Source organism: Giraffa tippelskirchi, chromosome 5, assembly GCF_054371585.1.
Source record: "Giraffa tippelskirchi isolate mGirTip1 chromosome 5, T2T-mGirTip1v1.2.pri, whole genome shotgun sequence".
Taxonomy (NCBI): domain Eukaryota; kingdom Metazoa; phylum Chordata; class Mammalia; order Artiodactyla; family Giraffidae; genus Giraffa; species Giraffa tippelskirchi.
The window spans coordinates 21,111,675-21,130,136 of record NC_137279.1 but is presented as its reverse complement, the minus strand read 5'-3'; the positions used below and the strand labels follow the sequence as shown (position 1 = coordinate 21,130,136).

Genomic DNA, 18,462 nt, shown 5'->3' with positions numbered 1-18,462 from the left:
CCACCAGGGAAGCCTCCTATAGCGGGGGCTACCTGCTTAATTATGAGCAGCAGCCCTGCCCTTCACTATCCGGGTCCCCATTCCTCCTCCAAACCCCCATGCCTGCAAGAATTACCAACTGCGGAGTGGAGACTGACTCAGCTCGGTGCTGCTTCTCCCCAGTAATTCATTTTAGAGGAGAAACTCTGCCCAGGGGAGAGTCAGTGAAAGGGAATGACACAAAGTGCGTTATGGCTCCTATGGTATTATGCCCTGGGGCTCAACATATCTCATTATTTTAAACATGTCTAACTAGATGGAGACTAGAATCTAATATTTGGCCTTTCCCAACAAACATAGCTGATATCTGCAGTAGAGCATGAGCTTACAAAGCTGAATAGCTAAGATCCAGTAAAGAAAGACAAAAACAGACAGTTTACACTGTCTGAAGCAGAATCTTTTGAACAAATAGAAGACCACAACATTACTATAACTATGCTTAAGGAGATGTGGGGAGCTATCAATAAAGCAAGAGTGGGAAATCTTAAAAGCAACCAAGAAAGATATGATGCAAAACATATAGCTGAAATGAAAAAAATAATAGGATGGAATTGAGCTAAAGAAAGAAATACTGAATTGGAGGATCAAAATGAGCAATATTTCCTAAAAGCAATAGGAAAGAGTAGTGGGACTTCCCTGGAGATTCAGAGGTTAAAACTTCGCCTTTCAATGCAGAGGGTGTGGGTTTGATTCCTGGTCAGAGAACTAAGATCCAACACGTCTCATGGTCAAAAAATCAATACATAAAACAGAAACAATATTGTAACAAGTTCAATAAAGACTTTACAAAGGTCCATATAAATATTGTTCAAGAACAGGCAGTAATTATAGAGAAAAAATTTAAAGCTGAGAGATATGAAGGATAATAGGATCTCAAAGGAACAGGGTGGAGAAATGGAAAGGAGAAACTACTTACAGAAATAATGAAGATAAATATTCCAGGTTTCATGAATGATAGAATTCTTCAGAATGAAAAGACTCTTAGAGAACCAAATAGAACAGATAAGGAAAAAAAAACCCATACTTGGTCACATTATATTAAAATTAAAGAATATTAAAGAAAAGAAAAATATATTAAATGGAAGGTAAAAATCATTTTAAATACCCAAAATCAGGCTAATACTAAAATTTTCAAGAACACTGAAAACAGATGAAAATGAAATATTTTATGAAGATAGAGTATAATTTTCAAGCACTGAAAGGAAAACACTTTCAAATCTAGAAAGTTATCATTCAAATATGAGGGCACAACAAAAACCTTTACAACTATATAAGACTTCAGATTTCACATGCAAAAATCACCCACTTAAACACTCTTGCAGGATATTCAAATAAGAAAAAAAAAAGTAGGCATGCTTCAAGAGATAGACAAAACAAACATAGCTCAATATATCAGGGAGGAAGACAAAAGGACAGAGCAGAAAGATCTTGGCTTCTCTATTCTCATGGACACACCAAAGCTACTACACATGGAGCAACCATCTCTGAGAATGACTTACAGACTAGAAGAAAAGATTTTCACATCTAAAAGTAAAAAAGAAAGTCCACATTGAAACAGAGAGGAGGGCAGTTGCAGTCTGGCTAGTTTCACACCCTCATCTCAGCAGTCCACAGATGGGAGAAGTATTTGCCACGAAGTGATGGGACTGGATGCCATGATCTTAGTTTTCTGAATGTTAAGCTTTAAGCCAACTTTCTCATTCTCCTCTTTCACTTTCATCAAGAGGCTCTTTAGTTCTTCTTCACTTCCTGCTATAAGGGTGGTATCAGCTGAGGTTATTGATATTTCTCCCAGCAATCTTGATTCCACTTGTGCTTCATCCAGCCCAGCATTTTGCATGATGTACTCTGCATATAAGTTAAATAAGCAGGGTGACAATATACAGTGTTGACATACTCCTTTTCCTATTTGGAACCAGTCTGTTGTTCCATGTCCAGTTCTAACTGTTGCTTCCTGACCTGCATACAGCTTTCTCAAGAGGCAGGTCAGATGGTCTGGCATTCTCATCTATTTCAGAATTTTCCACAGTTTATTGTGATCCACACAGTCAAAGGCTTTGGCATAGTCAATAAAGCAAAAATAGATGTTTTTCTGGAACTCTCTTGCTTTTCAATGATCCAGCAGCTGTTGGCAATTTGATCTCTGGTTCCTCTGCCGTTTCTAAATCCAGCTTGAACATCTAGAAGTTCACAATTCATGTATTGTTGAAGCCGGGCTTGGAGAAGTTTGAGTATTACTTTGCTAGCGTGTGAGATGAGTGTAATTGTGTAGTAGTTTGAACATTCTTTGGCATTGCCTTTCTTTGGGATTGGAATGAATACTGACCTTTTCCAGTCCTGTGGCCACTGCTGAGTTTTCCAAATTTGCTGGCATATTGAGTGCAGCACTTTCACAGCATCATCTTTCAGGATTTGAAATAGCTCAACTGGAATTCCATCACCTCCACTAGCTTTGTTCGTAGTGATGCTTCCTAAGGCCCACCTTGACTTCACATTCCAGGATGTCTGGCTCTAGGTGAGTGATCACACCACTGTGATTATCTGGGTCGAGAAGATCTTTTTCGTATAGTTCTTCAGTGTGTTCTTTCCACCTCTTCTTAATATCGTCTGCTTCTGGTAAGTCCATAGCATTTCTGGCCTTTACTGAGCCCATCTTTGCATGAAATGTTCCCTTGGTATCTCTAATTTTCTTGACGAGATCTCTTGTCTTTCCCATTCTACTGTTTTCCTCTATTTCTTTGCACTGATCACTGAGGAAGGCTTTCTTATCTCTCCTTGCTATTCTTTGGAACTCTGCATTCAAATGGGTATATCTGTCCTTTTCTCCTTTGCTTTTTGTTTCCTTTCTTTTCAGAGCTATTTGTCAGGCCTCCTCAGACAGCCATTTTGCTATTTTGCATTTCTTTTTGGGGGGATTGTCTTGATCCCTGTCTCCTGTACAATGTCACAAATCTCCATCCATAGTTCATCAGGCACTCTGTCTATCAGATCTAGTCCCTTAAATCTATTTCTCACACAAGACAAAGTACAGAAAAAGAACTAAATGAAACAGAGATAAGCAATCTTCCAGATGAAGAGTTCAAAGCAATGTTCATAAAAGTGCTCACCAAACTCCAGAATGGAGGAACTGAATGAGAACTTAAACAGAGATAGGCCTTTTAGAATGTGCTTGAAATTAAATGACTACTATGTCCTAAAACAAATAGATATTGTTATAGGTCAACATATATAAATCCCACATGTGCTCAGTCACTTCAGTCATGTTCAACTCTCTGCAACCCCATGGACTGTAGCCCTCCAGGCTCCTCTGTCCACAGGACTCTAGGCAAGAATACTGGAATGGATTGCCATTTCCTCCTCCAGGGGATCTTCCTGACCCAGGGAACGAACCAGCGTCTCTTATATCTCCTGAATTGGCAGATGGGCTCTTTACCACTAGCACCAACTGGCAAGCTTATATGGAATCCATAGTAACCACAAATCAAAAATCTGTAATAGATACACAAAAAATAGAAAGTAACACAAGCATACCAAGAACTAGAAGAAATATTCCTATAGTTTGCAAGGAATCACAAAAGACCAAATAGGCAAAGCAATCTTGAGAAAGAACGAAGCTGACAATATCACATTCTTGATTTCAAATCATACTACAGGGCTATAATTTTCAGAGCAATATATTACTGGCACAAAAACAGATCAATGTAACAGAATATAGAGTCCAGAAACAAACCCATGCACATATGGTCAATTAATCTGACACAGGAGCAACAATATACAATGGATAAAAGACAGCCTGAAGGAAACTGGAAAACTTTCTTATACCATATACAAAAACAAACTCAAAACTTATTATATATTATAGACTTGACTCCATAGAACTTCTAGAAGAAAAAGGCAGTGAACTTTTTATCAATCTTAACAGTATATTTTTTTTTTGGATTTGTCTCTTCAAGCAGGACAGGACAACAAAACAAAAATAAACAAATGGGACAACCTAAAAGCCTTTTGCACAGTGAAAAGAAACCATCAATAAAATGAAAAGACAACCTACTTAATAGAAGATATTTGCCAATGACACATCAGATAAGAGGTTAATGTGCAAAATAAAGAACTCAAACAACTCAGTATAAAAAAAGGAATCCAATTAAAACAAGAAGACTTGAGAACTTGTATTTTTTAAGAAGAGATATGGAGGGCCAACAGAGGCAAATGAAAAGATGCTCCCCAGTGCTAATCATCAGGGAAACACAAATCAAAACCACAATGATATAGTGCCTAAAACCTCTTAGAATGACTATTATCAAAAAGACAATAAATAACAGGTGTTGGTGAAGATGTGGAGAAAAGGGAACCATTATGCATTGCTAATGGTAATGCAAATTGGAAGAGCCACTATTGAAAACCCTATTGAGTTTCTTCAAAAAATTAAAACAAGAGCTACCATACAATCCAGAAATTCCACTTCTGAGTATTTACCCAAAGAAAACAAAAATAATTCATACATATGCATCCCTATGCTTATTGCAGCATTTATAATATCCATATTGTGGAAACTGTCCATCAATAGACAAGTGGATAAAGAAGATGTATGTACCTAAACAGAATGGAATATTACTCAGCCATTAAAAATGAAAGCTTGTCATTTGGGACATCTTGGACAAATCCAAACAGTATTATGCTAAGTGAAATAAGTCAGATAGATAAGACAAATACTATATGATTTCAGTTATACATGGAATCTAAAAAACCAAATCAAATAAGCAAATAAAGCAAAACATATTCATAGATATAGAGAACAGGCTGGTAGTTGCAACTGGGTGAGAGAAGGGGCAAGAATTGGGTGAAATAGGTGAAAAGAATTAAGAGATACATGGGCAGGTAATATACAGCATAAGGAACATATAAACAATACTGCAAGAACTTTTGGAGATGGCAATGTCACCCCACTCCAGTACTTTTGCCTGGAAAATCCCATGGATGGAGGAGCCTGGTAGACTGCAGTCCATGGGGTCGCTAAGAGTCGGACACGACTGAGCGACTTCACTTTCACTTTTCCCTTTCATGCAATGGAGAAGGAAATGGCAACCCACTCCAGTATTCTTGCCTGGAGAATCCCAGGGACGGCAGAGCCTGGTGGGCTGCCATGTATGGGGTCGCACAGAGTCAGACACGACTGAAGCGACTTAGCAGCAGCAATAACTTTGCATGGTGACAAATGTTTACTAGACTTAAGGTGATCATTTTGCATTGGATTTAGGTGTCAAACCAATATGTTGTATACCTGAACCTAACGTAATACTGTACATCCGCTATACTTCAATGAATTTTTAGCATCTTGGTAATGTATATTGTTCATTGTTCAAACTGGCTCTTTGAAAAGATCACAGGAAAGAGACCAGTAAAACAGATTAAAGAGAAAAAGGAACTATACAAATAAATAAGGAGGAAATAGCAAATAACTACAAATACAACAGATTTAAATGATATTGTGAGCAACTACATATTAATAACCTTGAGACCTAGAAGAAATAGAAAATGTGACATGCCAAAATTAGTTCAAGAAGAAAAAGAGAAAAGAAATAGGCAAATACTTTTAAAAGGCAAAGTTGAAGCTAAAAACCTCCCTTTCAATAAAAATTATACTTCCCATATTCAGATTGTTTTAGAGATGAATTCTGCCAAAATTATAAGAATTAGCTATTTTCTAAATTGTACCAATTTTTCAAGAGGAAGAGGAAAAGCAAAAATCACCAGGATAATTTCATGAGGCAATAATAATCAATATTTTCTTTAAAACTAAATTAAGATAGTAAGAAATTAGAGTTAATATGAAATGTAGAAGAAAAATCTAAAATTTTAGCAAAATGATTAAACATAAATGCATTATGATGACACAGTGATTATGCAGTTTTAAAGATCTTTTCTTTGAGAAATATTTTAATGAAATAATAAAATGTCTGGAATTTGCTTGAAATGATCAGTTTGAGGGATGTGAAGACAGGGCATAGACTATGAGTAAATAATTACTGAAGTTTGGTGGTGGGTATATAGGAGGTGGTTATACTATTCTCTCAACTGTTATTTTTAATTTTGCATAAGAAATAAAGAAAATGATTATGTATAGGTCATTTCAGTATTGAAACAGTGGTTTCAAAAATCAGAGAAATGTATATAATCAGAAAAAAGTAACATATAGAAATATCAAATCGCCAAGTCATAAGTCAGGGAGGGAGACTTGACAAAGGTAGTCAAAAGGTACAAACTTTCAGTTAGATAAATAAGTATCAGGGATATAATGTACAACATGATAAATGTAACACTGCTGTGTTACATAAGAAAGTAAGAGAGCAAATCTTAAGATTTCCCTTCACAAGGAAAAAGTATGTTTTCTTTTTCTTTATTTTGTGTCTACATGAGATGATAGATGCTCCTTAGGTACCCATCATTATGCTAATCATTTCACATAATAATGGGTAATGATTTGACTTCCATGAACACATGTAAATCAAATCGTTATGCATTTACCTGAAACTTACATAGTGCTGTATGTCAATTATATCTTGATAAAACTGGAAAGAAGAAAAAACCCAAAGAAGTCTATAAATGTAATTCACAGCAGTAATAAACTTCAACATAAAAATATGATTCTCTCAATTGATGTAGAAATAGTATTTGATCTCCATTATGATGAGATTCTTTAAAATATTCTTATCAAAAAGGAATCCAGCCAATTTCAACTTTTTAACAGTAATATAATAACCTATAGCAACATTCCATTTAATAGAGAATTTTAAGTATTTTTGCTATAAATCTGGGAGCAAAATAAGGAAGTCTCCATTAGCACTACAACTTAACATAACACTAGAAGTCCTAGCCAACACAATAAGGGATAAAATGAAGAAATAATAGAAATAAGATCTTCTGAAAAAGAGATAAAAACTCACTATTTGCAGACAGATGAAAAAGAACTCAGCAAGTTTAGAGGTTACAAGATCAATAATAAAAATCCATAGAATTTTAATTCATAAAGATGTCAGTTCTCCCCCATATTAATCTATAAATTCAATATAATCTCATTCAAAATATCAGCTGGAATTTTGAGAAGCTCTATAAACATTTGAAATCTTATATGAAAAGTTAAAGGTGCACAAATATTTAAGGCAACCCTGAGAAAAAGAAGACAAGGAGAAAGTTATTCTATCAGATAGTAAAAGTAGTTATAAAACCATAACAATAAAAACAGGGTGATACTGGCACAAGAACAAAATATGGACAATGGAACGCATCATTCCATGAAGAACAATGGTAGTTGAGAGACAGGAGCCATGCATGTGTGAGAACTTAATGTGTGCTCAAGATGGCAACCCAAATGAAAGTAGAAAGAATGCTTTCTTATTGAATGAGATTTGAGTGACTAACTCATTACATAGAGAAAATTAGAACTGGATCTCTAATTAATATCTCATATAGAACTGGAAAGTAGATGGATTAAAGATTTCAATATAAACAGAATCTTTATAAAAGTTAAGAAAAAACTGTAGGAGAATATCTATGCAGACTAACTGTAAAGAAAGATTTCTTAAAACTTACAAAGCACAAATCATGACCAAAAAAAGTCTTACATGAAATTAAATATTTTTCTATACAACAAAGGGTAATAATGAGATAACAGATCAGGAGAATATATATACAACAATTCAAACCCCTCCAAAAAATTCCATCTGGAATAGATAAGGAACTTCTGCAAGTCAACATTAAAATACACACAAACATACACACACACAGAAAGATTAATTTGCAAATGGCAAAGAATACGAATACACATTTCTCAGAGAGGAAAACCTAAGTGACCACCAAATATATGAAGGCATGCTCAAAATTGTAGCAATCAGAAAGCCATAAATTAATGGTTATAATCATTTAATTATAGAATAGTAGAATGATCTCTGTGCAAGATCATTCAGGAAAGCGTGGTTTGAGATGGTAAGCAATTGAAAGTCATCCAAGTGCCCATCAATGGGACAGTGGATAGGCAAACTGTAATATGATATTTATTTATTAAGGGGCTAATATCATTAGCATGATATTCTTTGCCCAGATGAATGCATTTCATGCAATAAGTTAGAAGCAATAGTATTTATATACATATAATAATATGGATGGATCTGAAAATGCAGTGCAGCTACATATACAACATAATACCATTTATGTAAGTTTAAAATACATGTGTACAAAGTAATAATTTACATTTTAAGAGTGCATCCAACAAAAAGATGCACATTAGAACAGCTACCTATGGGCATGGAGAAGGAAATAGGGTAGGAGGGAGTGAATAAATAAATAAATAATCTTATGTGGACCAATAAAAACTTACCATGAATGGAAGGGTATGATTAACTCAGCATTCATCAACAAATTTCTTAACTAAGAATCCTTAAGTACCTTTGTCAGACGGCATTCTTAAGATAGAAAAACAGTGAAGAGATAAACCTGGGCAGTTAAGCATACAAGGCAAAATCAACTATGTGTGGCAAAAAAAAAAAAAAGAAAGGTTGAAAAACTACAGCTTTATGGTTCAAACTTCAGTTCAGACGACTGTGTCCAACTCTTTGTGATCCCATGGACCGCAGCATGCCAGGCCCTCCTGTCCATCGCCAACTCCAGGAGTTACCCAAACTCATGTCCATCGAGTCGGTGATGTCATCCAACCATCTCATCCTCTGCCATCCCCTTCTCTTCCTGCCTTCAATCTTTCCCAGCATCAGGATCTTTCCAAACGAGTCAGTTCTTCACATCAGGTGGCAAAGTATTGGAGTTTCAGCTTCAGCATCAGTTCTCTGGTCCCAAACCACTTTCTTTGTCAAGGCTAGTCTCAGCCACTTCTGCTGATTCTCATCACTCTAAATCCTTTCTGAGAGACTGGCAAGACGAGCACAGCTTTTCAGGAGAGGCTGATGAAGACTACACGCGCAAACCTGCCATGATCCTGAAACATTTCCCGCTTTTACCCTAAATTACAAAATAAAGCTTTGAAATCCTAAAGTCTAAAGGGAAAGTAAAAGAGGTAAAATCTTTAATGGTGACATTTATACACCAATAATTATTACAATATCAAAAGCCTTCTCCTTAGGTTTGGAGCCCAACTTTCCAGGACTCCTACTTCTCTTTCCCCTTCCCTTCCTTCTGCCATGCCCTGACACTTTCAGAAAACCAACAAGGAAGGAAAAAACATATAATTGGTTTTTGCTTAAGAAGAGCTTCCAGTGGACTTGTGCATCGCCAGGATTTTCACAGTACTTGAGCTGAGAGCTATCATCTCCACTGCTATGATGGCCAAAATCCTGGCATTGACCTTTTCCCCATGCCTATTCTTCCTATAAAGCAAGCCTTTCCACCCTTGCTGTTCCCATGATGATCCAATCTTGATTATGTACCCACAGCTCTGTTCCCCACAAGTCTAACCTGCATAGATTACCTGAGTCCCCTTGTCCTGTGGCTTCCAGTTGAGTCTGGCCAAACAGGAGCAATGAGGAAAGAACAGAGGGAGGAAAGAATTCCCCCAGTTTCCCTCCTGAAGGGTTGCTATAGGCTGCTATAGACTGTGTTTCTAGAGATCTCAGCTATAGTCAGAAGCCCTCCAGAATCCTTGTTTGTCCCAGGGCTCCAGAAAGCACTTGTTCCCCCAACTCCTGCAGAGGGGTGGTACTGAAGCCCCTCTGTTGCTAGCTTCAAGGTACTGCATCATCACATATGATTTTCCTACAGCTATCCCTTTAAAAATGGTTTCTTAAATAAAAATTCTCCTAAAATGATTCGAATATAATCCTGCCATCGATGCCTTACTGTAGCCAATCTGCTCCAGAAGGGTTAAAAATAAGTTCACCTTTCTTTGAGAACACTTTTCAGATTCTGTAAATACTTGGAGTTTCTAATTTTGATGTTGATTAGAGGCTTTGAGCCAGTTATAAACAAGACTAGTTCAGGGCCCTGGTCTGGGATCATCCTAAATATACTGAGGGGACCTTTGTGAATGATTAACCAAAGCTTTCCTCAATTTGTCCTCAGAGGTATCATCATCCTCCTTAGGAATATTTTACCAGAGACTACCCTCTGTGCTTTTACAGGTTTCATTACAATTGTAACACTTTTATGTTTCATTGTTAAGAGTTGAATAAAACTTTACCCATAAAAAGTAAATCATTGAAAATCTCTAGACAAATGGAATGGTCTCAGCATCATAATATTAATTTATATGGCATATGCAACATAACTTTGATCTGCAGAGCATCTCAGATTAAAACGACTTTACAGGGTTAAAGAGTAATTGGGGCAGGCTGAGAAGGAGCTAGTCTCCAAGACAGATGTACCAAATGGATATGGATAAGCTAACACACAACTGAGCGCCAGACAACTCGGAGGTGAAATACCACAGCTGTTAACTGTTAGAGCAAAGAGTCTCAATTTAAGAAAGGGAATAAAGAAAAACTGCCTGCCCACAAGTCCTGCTCAAGAGGAGCTTAGAAGGTGCAGTACAATGAGTACAATTAGAATCACTCAAGAGAGCTGTGGCGTTTCATCTCACACAACTTAACCTTGTCTCCTAACTACACTATAACGTAAGGCAAAGGACTGGGTGTTACTTTTTAATATACACTCTTATCACTGTATACCCAGCTCAGAGACACACATTTGTGGTACAGATACACAGAAGAGGCAGTGTTCAAGAGTACATACGGGCCATTCATTCAACAAATGTGTCCTGCTACATTCCTGGATCTACCTGGGCACTGAGAAAGGAACAGTAAATACAACAGAGTTCCTGCTCTCGTGAAGCTTATATCCCAGTTGTCTATGTTGTTGAGTGAGATGGAGACAGTAAATAATAAACAAACATACAAAAATGAGGTAGCACAAAGGGTTAAGGACAAAAAAAAGTGAGCTAACTGGGAACAATGGAGGATGTCATTGTAGAAAATTTGGACAAGAAAGCCAGTAGTTAGAAAAGACAGATAAATCAAGACATGGTCCTCTCTCCCAAGGAAAGTCTTCACATTTCTTAATATAGTTGGGGCTAATTAGTGTAGACTGAGTAACCACAAGTAGACCAGATTTCAACCTCTCTTAAAATACCTCCTGTTACTGTAGAAGGCAACCTAGCATCTATTGTGCCTTAGAGAAAACAGTGTATTGTCAGCACCATTCCCCATGAGCTCAATTTTCTATATATCCTTTTGATCATGAGATGCACAACAGATAAAGCTCTGTAAGGGATCAAGAGGAAGGTAAGTGACAGGTACCAAGTGAGTCCAACAGGCTATAAACCTGTCACAAGGAAGTTAAGGATGGTAAGAGTTTACACACTTATCCCCACTATCCAAAAGTAGAGTGTTTCTATGAAAGTTTTTGTTAAGTCGAAATGGTGTAAAACAAAGTAATTACCTTAGGACACATCTTACTAAGGGATGCACAAAAGAAACTGAGATAAAGCACAGATGCTCACAGACACAGTTTAAAGTTTGGCAATATGTATATACTTATAGCTGACTCATGTTGTTGCGAAGCAGAAACTAACACAACAGTGTAAAGCAACTATCCTCCAATTAAAATAAATCATATGATAAAACATAATGGAAAAGAATATTTTAAAAAGGATTATGTGTATATGTATGTGCGTGCATGTGTGTGTATGTGTATATATATATGTAACCAAATCACTTTGATGTACAGTAGGAATCAACATTGTAAATCAGCTATATTTCAATATAAATAAATAAATAAGATAAAAATGCTTGACATCTTGATGCTGATATGCTGAATGTAGTTCCTGGCAAAGGAGCTTGGTGGTGCCACTCTCTGCTTGGGGTGTATCTTGCCTATAACAGCTCACTGAAAAACAAGCCCTGAACACTATTTTTGCTTTTTCGTCTTTTTTCATAAAAGTGAAAATCCCTTTGAATTTCTTTCTGTTAATGAAAACTGGTACTAATGGAGCTCCATCATAAAAGCAAAGAATGGCATAAAGAGAACTTTCAAAAAGTGGGAGATACCTGTATCTGCAAAGCTCTAGCCTCCAGGGAAACCCTGGTGATTTCCTTTTCAGATTGCTTTCTGAAGTAATTAAACATCAAGACATCCTTTGGGTGTACAGGGAAACTCTCCTTGGCTTCAAATCATAGATGGTACACCTGAGACCTTGAGACACTCATTAACTGCCTTGTACTCAGTGATATCCGACTCTTTGTGGCCACATGGATTACAGCCTTCCAGGCTCCTCTGTGCATGGTACTTTCCAGGCAAGAATACTGGAGTGGGTTGCCATGCCCTCCTCCAAGGGATTTTCCCAACCCAGGGATCGAACCCATGTCTCTTATGTCTCCTGCATTGACAGGTGGATTCTTTACCACTAGCACCACCTGGGAAGCCCCACTAACCGCCTTATCTAAGGTTAACTATGACTAGCAGAGGCAAAACATAGGGTTGGGGCAATTTGGTACATTATTAAAAGGGAAACACACACACACACACACACACACATAACAGAGACTACCACAGGGAAAATGAAGGATTTTTGCCTGGACTGTATAAACTGACTACATATACCCAATAATTATTTCCCTCTACCTGTTGCTATGCTTATAAGGTCTTGCCAGAGATTATTAATGCACTTTCTGAGAGACGGTATGCCAGGGTTGAAAGCACATAGACCATTCAAAGGAACACACATTTTACAAGAACTCAGAAAGTATATAAATATAAAAATACATATATATGAATAGATTTGAATAATTCCCTAAGGGAATAGTTGGGCCTGAGTAAAGGAAATAAAAGGGAATAAACACATAAATGAAACCATTAAAATTTGGTTTGGATTGATGATAATAATGTATACAATGAAAACAACCCTTTGTACCCAAGGTAAAAATCAAACAAACATACAGCCTCTCTAGGACAGTCGAGCAGACCTGTCTTAAATGTTGGCAAGTCCTTAACTTTTCTGAATCCCAATGTTTGCTCTGAAACACAGATAATAACATAGACAGCCACATCATTCATTTTCACAAGTATGACACATGGTAAGGATGTTAGGGTAGATGGCACCAATTTTTGCCAATATGCAGCTATCTTTTTCTTCCTAGGCACATGGGAGATTATACATTTCAGTCACGTTTAAGTTTACAAGATCATATCATATGGTAAGTGACTCAAGCAGAATGAAAAAAAAAAAGTCTCAAATTCTCCAGCTTCCCTCTTTCCTTTCGGTGGACAGTTTAGAGATCATGGGTTGACATGATAGGGGCCTAAAGATTGGAACAGCCTGGATGGATGGACGGACAGATGGGGACAATTTCCTGGATAGTTGCTTAGACTCGCAGATTGTACAGAAGCAAAAATAAACTTCTGTTGCTAATGAGATTTGAGCTTGTCTATAACTGTAGCATAGTTTAATCTAACTGATTTATTCATATGTAATAATCGTTAGTGTCCTTTCTCAAACAGCCAGGAATGGTTGACCCCAGATCCTGAAGAACATGAATGCTAGCAGGATTCCAGCACTGACCTACTGGCCTTTTGAGCTTTTAATGTGAAGTTAGGGACTGGGCATGAAGAGCAGCTGGGCAGGGAAAATAAACCATGATCTACCTTGATCTACTACCAGAATTCAGAAAATTCAGTTCATGAATCGCCGTAAATCTGACTGGCCTGCTGTGAAGGGAGATTACTCTAATCCATGACACTCTTTCCGGGATCAACCAGCCCCCTGCGCACTTCCCCCAAGGAGCCACTAAAGCCCAGAACAAATCCCCTTATGGGAAGCTCTTGCAGTAGCCTGTCCCCTGCCTCAGAGTAATAGGAGCTGTCTGTTATCTCCAGCTGGAAAATTAAAGTTCTACTTGGTCAAAGCCAAAAGGTAATACAGTTCTATAACCCTGTGGTTTCATCTGTTTATTACTTGCTGTTTGGGGAGAAGACAATAAATAAAATATCTGTGTATGTAATATTCCCTTTTCCCTCCAGGGTCTCACATAAGTCCCAAATGTCTAAACAACCTCAATGTGAAGCAATGTTTGCCCAGAGTCCACCAGCTTCTTTATGACTCTCTCATTAACCTCTTCAACCTTCCAATTCCTGTTTCTTGGGTCTGGTCACTTCTACTTAATAATGTTGGTACAAACTATTGTATAGACTGAAATAATAGAATGGCATGTCCTCACACATACACAAACAGCCAGGCAGTCCCTGGGTAGTTCTAGAACCAGGAAACATCCAGAGTGGACCATAAAATAAAGAGAGGCTCTATGGACAACAACACAAGTCTGAGCAAAAGTCATCTTGGTCATTGTATCTGGCAGCTGGTTACTCACCCCAAGAACTCTTTGTTTACTCCCTCCCAGCCGTCTTCAGAGAAAGCCAAAAAGTATACTGGGGGAGGGACCAAAAATCAGGAGAACCAGGTCTCACAACCTTGCAAACTTCTGACCTTCAGAGTTTCCAGTTGCCCTGGAAAGAGTAAATGGATCCTGAGAAAACTGGGCGGCCCAGGTGGGGACAAACGCTTGTTGTTAGAAAGTATAGCCTGTCTGTCACCTGCCATCTCCACCTCTCCTCACCTAGCGCTCTGGCTCGGGCTCTCTGCATCAATTCTATAATATGATTCACAGGAACACTAGTCTTTGGGCAGTTTCATTTCTAAAAGACATTTCATGAAAAGTCATCAAGATTCCAGGTAGCGGTCAATCTGAGGTGGTTCTTCCTAACATAGTCAGCCCAGTCTTGATCTCTTGGTTCTCCTGCTTTCTCACTGCTCCCATCAAAACAGAACAGGATATATGACCTTTTAAGTCTTTTACAATTTGACAAAAACACCTTCATGATAATGCATTAGTTCCTCTAGGTAATTTTAAGACTCTTATCTTTAATTGTGGGAATTAAGGGTTTTATCTCCCATGCAAGGAATTTCATGCACCAACTAGGCAGTGTGCAGGGTAGAGATGAAAGGGAGCCTCCCCAGGCTCCTAAAAACCATACCCAGTCTCGAGGGGCCAGAACGGATGCTGCGTCAAGAATAGAAGGACAAACAGAACTCAGAGAAGATGATCCGAGTCAAGGAGCACTCACTCCGTGACTTCTCTGTTCTCTTGCTCACTTGGCTGTCCTCATGGCGTATCTGGGCTGCTCACTAAGATGCTATTTTCTGCAGTGGTTGTGAAGGGAAAAGTCTTGGAATAGCTGGTTTCTTGCACTGTGGCCCCTGGGCCTGGAGCCAGAGATATCTGAGCCCTCTTCCCTCCTTTGGTCTTCCCAGATCCTTTCCAAGGCCTAGGACTGCACAGTCTTTCTGTCTCTTTCCTCTTACTTCCCCTGAGCCACCATCACTGACCTGTCTGTGCTTCCTCACCAAGTTCATCTCCCAAGCCTACACACTGCTGCCCCTTTCCCTCCAGAAGATAGGCCACTCCCTCAGTGCCGAGTTCTCTGCCTTGAAAAGGGAGCCCTGTGAATGTGGGAGGGGAGAATGAGCTGGAAATTTGTTATTACCCAACAAATATCGGCTCCGGAGATAGAGAAGAGCCTAGGGGAATCACAGAGGGAGCTTTAACCATGGAAGGGTAGGTAGAGACACAGAACCTGATCTAGGATATTTACTACTTTCCCTGCCTGTGCAAGTCCTTGTGTGTGAGAGAGAGAGAAAGGGTGAGAATATGAGTGTGTTGAGGGAAAATTGACATCTTTGACAATAATTATAGTTACCAAGAAACTTTAAAAGTGAGAGAAAGAACTGAAGCTTTGGCTAGCTAAGAGTAATACTAATTACAGCCTTTATGCAAATTAAGTCTAATTATCATGCAACACAATAATATGTCTATCACTAGAAAGTGTCAGATTAACTTTCTTGTAAATTTACCAGAACAATTCTGAGCTTTCTTCATGTACTAGAGTTCTGCAAGTAAAAGGACCATAAATTAACAGAACTACATTGTCTTTTCAAGTCCTCTGCCCGTATTTCTACACGGCTGTTTGTCTTTTTCCTTAATGGTTTTTAAATAGCCTTTATGCATTGAGGAGAGAATTCTTTTATCTATCACATGTGCTGCAAATATTTTTTCCAGTTTGGAATTTTAATTTCAATGGCATATTAGAGTACATAGAAGAAATTGGTCTGATTAAATCCATGTGCTTCCTTTCTTAGCAGTATACTGGCCTGCTCACAATTTTTTAAAAATATAGAAATAGTACCCATTATATCCATTTGCCGAAGCCTGAAATTTCTTTGAACAGAAAGTAATCTTTCATTCCACAAATAGAGATAAAAGGTTTACAAATATATGGGGCCTTAGAAATAATACATGAGTGTGTTTCAGGTAAATATGTATAATGACAACAGTCTTGCCTGTTTATGCGGTGAGTTTCATGTAGGAAGGGGTAGAGAATTCAGTACCAGGATGTGTGAGGAAGTGCAGTCACTAAGGAGGGTTTCAGAAACCAAGACTAACCAGCTCCTAGAACCTTCCCTGACCTTCCAGGTCAAAGTTAGATGCCTCTTGCCTGCGGTGCCACAGCACTCATGTGTCATATCCCACTGATAACACAGTCATATGATTGCTGTTTACTGCTGTATCTTGCTTTCTTGGAGGGCAAGAGAGCCCTCCAAGAAAGGGCTTGGGAGCTTGGAGGGCAGAGGTTACATGTAACAAGTTCGCCATTGTATCCAGAGCACCATGCTTCATAGGTTTTTAATAAGCCTTTACTGGATCAATGAGCAAAGGAGTCAATAAATCAGTAAACTAATGTTATTTTTTTCCTCGGGGCTTATGTGACTGGATCCCTACCTCTTCACAGAAAAATGAAAGGGACTGAATGTTAAAGGAGAATATTCAAACTGGGAAGATAAGCTGCTGCAGGGTGATCATCACCCTTGCAGCATCCAACCCCAAAAGGTCCAGAAATAAACACCCCAACAGAACTTCACTCAAATACCATGACTTCCCTCCAAATTCAGATTCCAGTATACCAAGGTGAATGCGGAGAATGCCTCCCTTCTCCTCCCCAAGAGACACAGAGCTTCCTAAGCCAGAAGAGGTCCTCTAGTGCCTCTGGGCTAAACCCTGAGGAAGGGGCAATTGGGTTTCTAGAAACTGTTCAGAAGAAAAGATCTCATGGGGCAGGGGACTCAGCCAAGCACCTCTAATGCTCTCCTGGGTATTTTATGATTCATCTCACTTGAACCTCTATCTTCTTGAAAGTTTGCTGAGCTGTCAATTATCCTTTAGCTGACCTCAGATAACACCACATCCTGCTCTCTGTTCCTGTGACCCTCTTCTGGGGGACTGAGTCCTGTCTAGATGATGCAGGCCCTGCCCAGACCACCACAAGAGCTGACCTCTTTTCTGGCCTTCTTGGCAAGTTCAGCCTGACCCTGGGTTCTGCCTATTTTGATACCTTGTGCAAACATGCATTCCCTCATCCCTTGCCCCACATTCTGTAAATAGACTCAAGCCCTGACCAAAGATCCTTGCCTTCCCATGTTGGAAACTGCCCTGTACACTGTCAGCTCTTTTTGGCCTGGTCTTTGCACAGGTATCACACACTAGGAATTGTTTGCTATTCGAGTTTCTTCTTGCCTCAAGCACTGTGTGCATCCCTACCTGCTTACTTCTGTTTGCAAACTCCTGTTGCCCTGTACTTTAACTTGGGTTTCTAGACTCCTATTGTCCTAGCATTGGCTTGGGTTCTACTTCCTTGTTACTCAGTGATCGTTTCTCCTAGAAATCATCCAGCTACTTCTCAGAAGTCAGGACTGAGCCCTGTGCTTATAGATATGACTGAAGGCACCCTCAAATCGTGCCTGAGCACCCTGTCCCCTGCACACTCCATTCTTCGATTTCCATGGGCACCCCTCCCCCCAGCACTGCTCACCTGGTTCATCATTGTCCAGATCTGCAAAGGGCATAGAAGAAACACCACCACTTGTGCCACATAAAATATTTCTTTCAAGAAGCTCATTGGGAAAGCAGCCAAGTGCACAGATTTCCATTCTTTTCCCATAATAGGAAGTGCTTTCTGAGTGGAATACAACTTAGTACACCATAGAAAAGGCTCCAATACGAATAACTCATTCCCATAAGCTTCTAAAAATGTGTAGAAAATGGCTAAAGCAACCAGAGAAAGAAGAACAAACAAAACCCAAAGTTAGTAGAAGAAGAGAAATTTTAAAGATCAGAAGCAAGTGAAATAGAAATGAAGAAAACAATGGCAAAGATCAATGGAACTAAAAGATGGTTCTTTGAGAAGTTAAACAAAATTGATAAACATTTATCCAGACTCATCAAGAAGAAAAAAAAGAGGGAGAACTCAAACCAAGGAAATTAGAAATGAAAAAGGAGAAGTTACAACTGATACCACAGAAGTACAAAGGATCATAAG

General features: G+C 38.6%; 1 long non-coding RNA gene across 11 annotated transcripts in view; it reads right to left on the bottom strand.

Annotated features, from left to right (window-relative positions):
• Nucleotides 1-18,462, bottom strand: part of LOC145507395 (uncharacterized) — a 721,493-nt gene that overhangs the window by 469,135 nt on the left and 233,896 nt on the right. Inside the window, exon 2 of one of the 11 annotated variants that reach the window (XR_014054829.1) lies at nt 14,403-14,538. The exons of the other annotated variants lie outside the window; for them this stretch is intronic. This is a non-coding gene — a long non-coding RNA (uncharacterized LOC145507395). The remainder of the gene's footprint in view (nt 1-14,402; nt 14,539-18,462) is intronic. 11 annotated transcript variants of the gene reach the window in all.